Source organism: Nicotiana sylvestris, chromosome 12, assembly GCF_000393655.2.
Source record: "Nicotiana sylvestris chromosome 12, ASM39365v2, whole genome shotgun sequence".
NCBI lineage: Eukaryota > Viridiplantae > Streptophyta > Magnoliopsida > Solanales > Solanaceae > Nicotiana > Nicotiana sylvestris.
Window position 1 is genome coordinate 11,569,605 of NC_091068.1, and position 9,440 is coordinate 11,579,044.

Sequence of the window (9,440 nt, forward strand, 5' to 3'; positions counted from 1 at the left end):
ATAAACGTTATAGTATTGCAGTGAAGTGTCTCTCTGTGTGTGTATGTGTGTATATAGTGTATTATATATACTGAGTGCATAGTATACAAGCTATATTCGATATATATAGTATCGTATAGTATATAGTATTGTATATTATACTATGTATAGTATAGAATATGTATACTATATATATCGAGTATAGCTTGTATATGTATATGTATACATACTATACTATGTATATATACTATACTATATATGTACATAATTTTAAATTGAATTAAAATCCTAAATTTTAATATTCAATATTTAATATCGAATATATATATATATATATATATATATATATATATATATATATATATATATATATATATAAAACCAAAATAGAAAAAAAAGTTATTTAATTTTTTTAAAAATAGCGACCAACTTTGGTCGCTATTTTGGTCAAACGGTCAAAAATAGCGACCAACGTTGTTCGCTATTTTGGTCAAACAGTCAAAACCTAATTAGCTACCAAAATAGCGACCAATGTTGGTTGCTTTTTTGTAAATCCAGACTCAAAAACGGGTTTCCCCCTCCCATTCTCTTATTTTCTTCCCAAAATTTTCCCAAATTCTCTCTCAACACATTCCCCTCCCCTTCTCTATTTCCCTTACACAAATCAATTCCCCCACCCCGCGCCACCACTGTGACCGCCTGAGCCACCATCGGAGCCGCTGCTGCCACCGCTGTCGCTGCCCCTTTCTCTCCTTCTCCACCTAAAAAAAAACTTAGGTTTGAATTATAACCTTGAATCTTTATTATTTCTAGTTTTTGTTTCAATTATTTCAATATTGTAGTTTAAGGATATGAAGTAGTGTTTAAATTCTTTGAACATTGTATTTTATTGAGGATTAGGGTTTAGGTCTTGTTTTAGTTAGCTTTGTTAATTAGTTTTATTAACTAATTAGTTTAATTAGTGTTGAATTTAGTTTAGTTAGATTTGAATTATACTTTGTATTGTCTTGATAGTTTAGTTAGAATCTAGGGTTTAGGATATGAATTGTAATTTTTGTGTATGAATTGAACTTTTAGGATATGAATTGGACTTTTAGTTTATGTATTGGAATTTAAGTTTATAAATTGAAATTTTAGGATATGAATTGAACTTTTGTGGATATGAGTTGATGTCACTACCCGAATTTTCCACCATTGAGAGTCGTGATGACGCCTACTCGTATAAGCTAGGCAAGCCACGAAATATAAAAGAAATTCAATCTCTTTCCTTTTTAACTCCTTTTAACGAATTGAATTAACAGGTGATCAACATTTAAATAATAGCGAAAGATGAAATTAAACGGAAGACTTAGACTAATATAATATCAAAATCAGTACGAAAATGCCAACATGCGTCTCTACCCAGAAACCGGTGTCACAATATCCACGGACTGTCTATGAATACTACATACAAATGTCTGAACAAGGAAATACAGTCTGTCTCGGAAACAAATAGAAACAGAACATATAAATAGATAGAAGAGAATGCGGGGCTTGCGGACGCCTGCAGGACTACCTCAGGATCTCTGAGTAGACTGAAGGCTGGCTCCCCAAGTGCTACTGTCCAAATGCTGCTCTGGTATCTGCACATAGTGCAGAGTGTAGCATCAGCACAACCGACCCCATGTGTTGGTAAGTGTCTGACCTAACCCCAGCGAGGTAGTGACGAGGCTAGGACCAGACTTCAAATAAACTTGTGCGGTTATATAATATACAGCAAAAAAATAATAAACAGGAATAAACAATGTAAATGGGAGGGGGTACATGCTACGGGGAACATATCAAATCCAACAGAAGCTAAAGAGTGACAAGAGAGAACAGTTCAAGTTCTACAACAAGTAATAATAACACTATTGCGGCACGCAACCCGATCCCTTATCATTTAACACTGTTGCGACGTGCAACCCGATCCATTTATATTACTGTTGCGGCATGCAACCCGATCTAATATAACATTGTTACGGTGTGCAACCCGATTCAATATAACTTTGTTGCGGCGTGCAACCCGATCCAATATATAATAATGTTGCAGCGTGCAACCCGTTCCAATATATATAATAATGTTGCGGTGTGCAACCCGTTCCAATATATAATAATTTTGTGGTGCGCAACCCGATCCAATATATTTATATATCTTAAACTCAACCCTACCACGAGTCCCGGCAAGGGATCAACAATAAACTACACTATCCCGGCAAGGGAATTCAATAGTAAAAGTATATACGTCCCGGCAAGGGAGAATCATCTATAACCAATCTTAACTCAATCCCTACTCATCTCAGCTAACACCAATACTCAATCATAATTACTTTCCACGAAAATAAACTAAATCCTTGCTCTATATCGAGAATCACCAATTAAAGCATCCTGTAGTATCATTTAAGAATGTGATGACCTTCTTTTAAATTGAATTATGTGTTTCCGAGGCCTTGAAAACCTCATTTAGTAACACTTCGATTTACGTGCGCAGTTCAGGCATGTAGCCGAAAAGCTTATATGTGAAAATCTATAAAAATGATAAATTTTGACTATAAAATAAGTTAATTTGACTTCGGTCAATGTTTTGGATAAATGGACCCGGACCCAAAAATATGGGACTTAGGCGTATGCCCAGAATCGAACTCCGAGGTCCCAAGCCCGAGAAATAAATTTTTAAAGAAAATTATTATCTGAAATTATTTAAAGGAATTTGAAATGAAATTTGATTAGAACATGATGGTATCGGGCCCGTATTTTGGTTCTGGTGCCCGGTATAGGTCTTATATATGATTTAAGATGATTATGTGGAATTTGGTGAAAAACGGATGTCATTTGACGTGATTCGGACCTAAATTGCAAAAATTTATGTTTTAAGAAGTTTGAGGAAGTTCTTTGGTTTTGAGGTTTAATTCATTGTTATTGAGGTTATTTTGGCGATTTGATTGCATGGATAAGTTCGTATGATGTTGTTGAGTTAGTATGTATGTTTGGTTAGGAGCCCCGAGGGCTCGGATGTGTTTCGGAAGGTTTTGAACTTATGAAAAGTTGCAGGTTTTTGCTGTATAGTCAGTTGTATACCAAGTTTTTGAAGTGTGAGTTATGGTTGAGTTCAGTTGCATTCCTGGGTCATATTGTATCAGCAGAGGGTATACAGGTTGATTCGAAGAAGATTGAGGCAGTCAAGAACTGGCCTAGACCAGCATCAGCTACAGAGATTCGGAGTTTCTTGGGATTGGCAGGCTACTATCGTCGGTTCGTGGAGGGGTTTTCATCTATCGCAGCCCCGATGACCAGGTTGACCCAGAAGGGTGCCCAGTTCAGATGGTCGGACGAGTGTGAGGCAAACTTTCAGAAGCTCAAGACAGCTCTGACTACGGCACCGGTGTTGGTGTTGCCCACGGGTTCAGGCCTTATACAGTTTATGTGATGCATCTCGTATTGGACTCAGTGCAGTGTTGATGCAGGATGGCAAGGTCATTGCCTATGCTTCGCAGCAATTGAAGATTCATGAGAAGAACTATCCGGTTCATGATTTAGAGTTAGCCGCCATTGTTCACGCGTTGAAGATTTGGAGGCATTATCTATATGGCGTGACATGTGAGGTGTTCACGGATCACAAAAGTCTTCAATATTTGTTCAAGCAAAAGGAGTTGAATTTGAGACAGAAGAGGTGGTTGGAGTTGTTGAAAGATTATGATATCACTATCTTATATCATCGAGAAAAGGCCAATGTGGTGGCCGATGCTTTGAGTAGGAAGTCAGCCAGTATGGGCAGTCTTGCTTATATTCCGGTCGGTGAGAGACCGTTTGCTTTGGATGTTTAGGCTTTGGCCAATCAGTTCATGAGGTTGGATGTTTCTGAGCCCAGCCGTGTGTTAGCTTGCACAGTCGCTCGCTCTTTATTATTGGAGCGTATCCGAGATCGGTAGTATGATGATCCCCATTTGTGTGTTCTCAGAGACACGATGCAGCACGGAGGTGCCAAGAAGGTTACCTTGATGATGGAGTTTTGATATTGCAGGGTCGAGTTTGTGTGCCTAATGTAGATGGGCTTCGAGAGTTGATTTTAGAGGAGGCCCATAGTTCCCGGTACTCTATTCATCCGGGCGCCACGAAGATGTATCAGGATTTGCAGCAGCATTATTGGTGGTGGAGAATGAAGAAGGGTATCGTTGCATATGTGGCTCGATTTTTGAATTGTAAGGAGGATAAGTACAAGGCTTTGAATTGTCGGTCTCCGATTGCCGGGAGAGGCTCAGTTATTAGGTACTGAACTAGTTCAAGATGCCTTGGACAAGGTTAGGATTATTCAGGATAGGCTTCGTACAGCTCAGTCCAAGTAAAAGAGTTATGTCGACCGTAGGGTTCGAGATTTGGCTTTCATGGTCGGTGAGCAGGTATTGCTTCGAGTGTCTCCTATGAAGGGCGTGATGAGATTTGGGAAGAAGGGCAAGCTTAGCCCTAGGTTCATTGGCCCGTTTGAGATTCTTGATCTAGTGGGAGATGTGGCTTATAGACTTGCATTGCTACCGAACTTATCAGCCGTGCATCCAGTGTTTCATGTGTCCATGCTTCGGAAATATCACGGCGATCCATCCCACGTGTTAGATTTCAACAATGTCCAGTTGGACAAGGACTTGTCATATGAGGAGGAGCCGTTAGCTATTCTAGACCGGCAGGTTCGTTAGTTGAGGTCGAAGAGTTTTCCTTCTGTTCTTGTTCAGTGGAGAGGTCAGCCTCCTGAGGTATCGACCTGGGAGTTCGAGTCCGATATACGGTGCCGTTATCCCCATCTTGTCCCTGACTCAGGTACTTCCTTCTTATGTCCGTTCGAGGACGAACGGTTGTTTTCAGAAGTGTAGAATGTGATGACCTTGCTTTTAAATTGAATTCTGTGTTTCTGAGGCCTTGAAAACCCCATTTAGCATCACCTCGATTTGCGTGCACAGTCCAGGCATGTAGCCTGAAAGCTTATATTTGAAAATCTGTAAAAAACATTGATAAATTTTGACTATAAAATGAGTTAATTTGACTTCGGTCAATGTTTTGGGTAAACGGACCCGGACCCATGATTTGACAATCCCGGAGGGTCCGTAGAAAAATATGGGACTTGGGCGTATGTCCGGAATCGAATTCCAAGGTCCCAAGCCCGAGAAATGAATTTTTAAAGAAAATTATTTTCTGAAATTGTTTAAAAGAATTGAAATAAAATTTGATTAGAACATGATGGTATCGGACCCATATTTTGGTTCTGGTGCCCGGTACAGGTCTTATATATGATTTAAGATGATTATGTATAATTTGGTGAAAAACGGATGTCATTTGACGTGATTCGGACCTAAATTACAAAAATTTATGTTTTAAGAAGTTTGAGGAAGTTCTTTGGTTTGAGGTTTAATTCGTTGTTATTGAGGTTATTTTGGCGATTTGATCGCACAGATAAGTTCGTATTATGTTGTTGAGTTAGTACGTATGTTTGGTTAGGAGGCCCGAGGGCTCGATTGTGTTTCAGAAGGTTTTGGACTTATGAAAAGTTGCAGGTTTTTGCTGTTCAGTGCCCAGGGATTTTGTTCTTCGCGTTCGCGTGGGTTCACTCACGAATGCGTAAGGAAAATTTCCCATGAGCCAAACTTCTTCTTCGCGAACACGAAGCTGCAGTCGCGAATGCGAGGCTAAGGAGGGATACCTTTCGCGAACACGACACACCTCACACGAACGCGATGGCTAGTAAGCCTGGGCAAGGGGATGGGCATTTTACCTACGCGAACGCGACCCATTGGACGCGAACGCGAGGCTCGAGGAGTTTCTTCTCCGCGAACGCGAGCTGGCTTCTGCCAACGCGAAGGCTTATCAGGCCTAACTCATTGCAAACGCATTGAGTTTATCGCAAACGCGATGAGTAATTTCGCCCAGTTATTTTAAAAGACCAGAACAGTAGCCATTACGGGATTTACACCAAAACTCATAATTTCTTCATCTTAACTCTAAATTGGGCGGCTTTTGAAAGGGGATTCCACCACCAATTCATAGGTATGTAATCTTAGACTCATTTTCTTCAATTTTCATTAACACCCATTAGATTTCTAGGCTTAAATCATGTAATTAAGCGTAGAAAATTAGGAATTTGGGTAGAGTTCGGGCTTTTTGATTATTTGTGATTTAGACCTCATTTTGGGGTCGAATTTGAAAACAATATACATATTCGGACTCTTGGGTGAATGGGTGATCGGGTTTTGGTCCGAACCTCGTGTTTTGACCAAGCGGGCCCGGGGTCAATTTTTGACTTTTTGGGAAGAATGATTAAAAAGCTATAATTAAGCATTGGAATTGGATTGTTTAGCGTTTATTGATGTTATGAAGTCGATTATGTATAGATACAATTGATTTGGAGCCGAATTCGAAAGTAAAGGTGGTGTTTGAGGCTTGAGTTGGTCGTGTTAGTTCGAGGTAAGTGTTTGGTCTAACTTTAGCTTGAGGGATTAGGAGTCGAGTCCTATTTTCTATGTGATAATTTTTGAGTACGACGTATAGGTATGGTGTCGAGTATCTATACGTTGGTGTCAAGCAAGCCCGTGAGTCTTATATTGTAATTTTCATGACTTTGTTGTATTATCTATGCTTTAGAGTTGATTTCTATTTGTTGTGAGAAGTTTGTGGAAGGAATTGTGACCTTTGAACATCGAGGAGCATTGGCTCAAGTTATACTATGAACTGTGAAAGTATATGAGTTGATTGAACCCTTTGGAGCATTGGCTCAAGTGGTAAAGTGAGTTGTGAAGTAAAAGTGAATAAGAGAAAAAAGTCACAAAATTGTTCCCTTGCCGGGATATTGTTGCTTTATTGGTTATCTCCCTTACTGGGATGTTGATATTATTGATGTTGCTCCCTTGTCGGGACTTAATTGTTAAATTGTTGTTCCCTTGCCGGGATTCTTGTTATAATCTTATTTATTCGCTTGCCCCATTGTTTGTGATTGTTGTTTGGGTGAGGAAGAGTGTTAAAGCACGAAGGGTGATGTCGTATATTGTTTATGTTGTGAGGAAGAGTGTAAGCACGAAGGGTGATGCCGTATACAATTGTGAGGAAAGAGAGTAAAGCACGAAGGGTGATGTCGTGTTGTACGATGTACATTCCGTGCTGATTTTATTGATTCTATGGTGAGGAAAGAGAGTAAAAGCACGAAGAGTGATGTCGTACACACTTTTATTATATAATTGCTTTGGTGAGGATGAGAGTAAAAGCACGAAGGGTGATGCCGTGCATTTGTGGATTTCTGATTCTTTGTTGATATCTGAGTTATGTTGTTCTTTCATTACTTGATGTATTTCTATTCGGAATTGTTATCTCCCTCACAACATGCTCCCCCTCCCATATTGACTGGTTATTTCTGTATTTCTTTTTCGCTATATATATTTGAACTGCATAGGTTTATTTGGTAGTCTGGTCCTAGCCTCGTCACTACTTCACCGAGGTTAGGGTAGGCACTTACCAGCACATGGGGTCGGTTGTGCTGATACTACACTCTGCACTATGTGCAAATTCCGGAGCAGTTTTTAGACCATAGTGTGGAGGCTACCTTTAGTCCACGTGGAGATCCAAGGTAGACCTGCAAGCGTCCGCAGGCCCTGGCGTCTCCCTCTATCCCTACTTTCCTATTTCATTTTCCTTACATTCAGAAACAGTGTATTATTATTTCTTCAAACTTTGTATGTAGTAAATCTTAGACCGTTTGTGATACTGTGACACCAGGGTTTTGGTGGTTAAGACTTAAGTATTTGTAATAGATGTAGATTTCAGACATTTAATTGTTATCTTCCGCTTAATTATTTAAAGTTCCACTGTTTTCATGTTATCGACTTATATTTGTTAAAAAGAAGTAATTTGATAATGAAGTAAGTAGTTAAGGATTGGCTTGCTTAGCTCTCATTAGTAGGCTCCATCACGACTCCTGAGAGATGGGAAATCCGGGTCGTGACAAAGAACACAACAAATATCAATTTAAGACTTACGGTCATGCTCGACACCAACGTATAGATACTCGTCACCATGCCTATACGTCGTACTCAACAAGAAGCAAATAGCAAATAGGACACAACTCCTAATCCCTCAAGGTAAGGTTAGACCAAACACTTACCTCGAACTTTCACGACCAACTCAAGCCTCAAACATCGCCTTTCCTTTCGAATTCGGCTCCAAATCAATTGTATCTATACATAATTGACTTCATAACATCAATAAGCGCTAAACAATCCAATTCCAATGCTTAATTATAGCGTTATGATCATTCTTCCCAAAAAATAAAAAATTGACCCCAGGCCCGCTTGGTCAAAACACGAGGTTCGGACCAAAACCCGATCACCCATTCACCGACGAGCCCGAATATATAATTTGCTTTCAAATCTGACCCCAAAACGAGGTCAAATTCTCAAATAATCAAAAAGCCCTAACTCTACCCAAATCCTTAATTTTCTACCCTTAATCACATGTTTTAGGCCTAGAAATCTAGTGGATGTTGATAAAAATGGAAGAAAACAAGTTAAAGATTACTTACCCAAGAGGTTATGGTGAAGAAGTTCTTCAAAAATCGCCCAAGAGGTGTGGAGAAGATGAAGTTTGTGAAAAATAATGAAAATCCCGTAATATTTTCTGTTTTTGGAACTTAAAATAACTGGGCGAAATTACTCATCGCGTTCGCGACAGGTCCATCGCGTTCGCAATGGGTTAGGCCTGCTAGGCCTTCGCGTTTGCGGAAGACTTCTCGCGTTCGCAGAGAAATGACCCCTCGAGCCTTCGAGTTCGCGTCCATATGGTCGCGTTCGCGTAGGTTTAATGCCCCACCCCCTGCCCAGCCTCAATTAGCCTTCGCGTTCGCGTTACCAGACCCGCGTTCCCGAAGGAAAGACCCCCAACGCCTCGGTTCGCGACCTGGGTTTTGCGTAGAAGGAATTTCCTTCAGCATAATTAACACATCACGTTTGCAAGGGTCCTCTCGCGAACGCAAGGAAGGAAATATCAGAATACCAACAACTGAAAACCTGCAACTTTTTAAGAGTTTAAAACCTTCCGAAACTCACCCGAGCCCTCGGGGATCCAAACCAAACATACGTACTAACTCAAAAACACCATATGAACTTATCTGTGCGATCAAATCGCCAAATTAACATCGAATTAAACCTCAAAATCAATGAATTATTTCAAACTTCTTAAAACATCAAATTTTGCAATTTAGGTCCGAATCACGTCAAATGACATCCGTTTCTTACCAAACTTCACAGAGTTATCTTAAATCGCTTATAAGACCTGTATCGAGCGCCGAAACCAAAATACAGGCCCGATACCAATATGTTCTAATCAAAGTTCATTTCAAATTCCTTTAAACAATTTCAGAAAATAATTTTATTTAAAAATTTATTTCTCGGGCTTGGGACCTCGAAATTTGATTC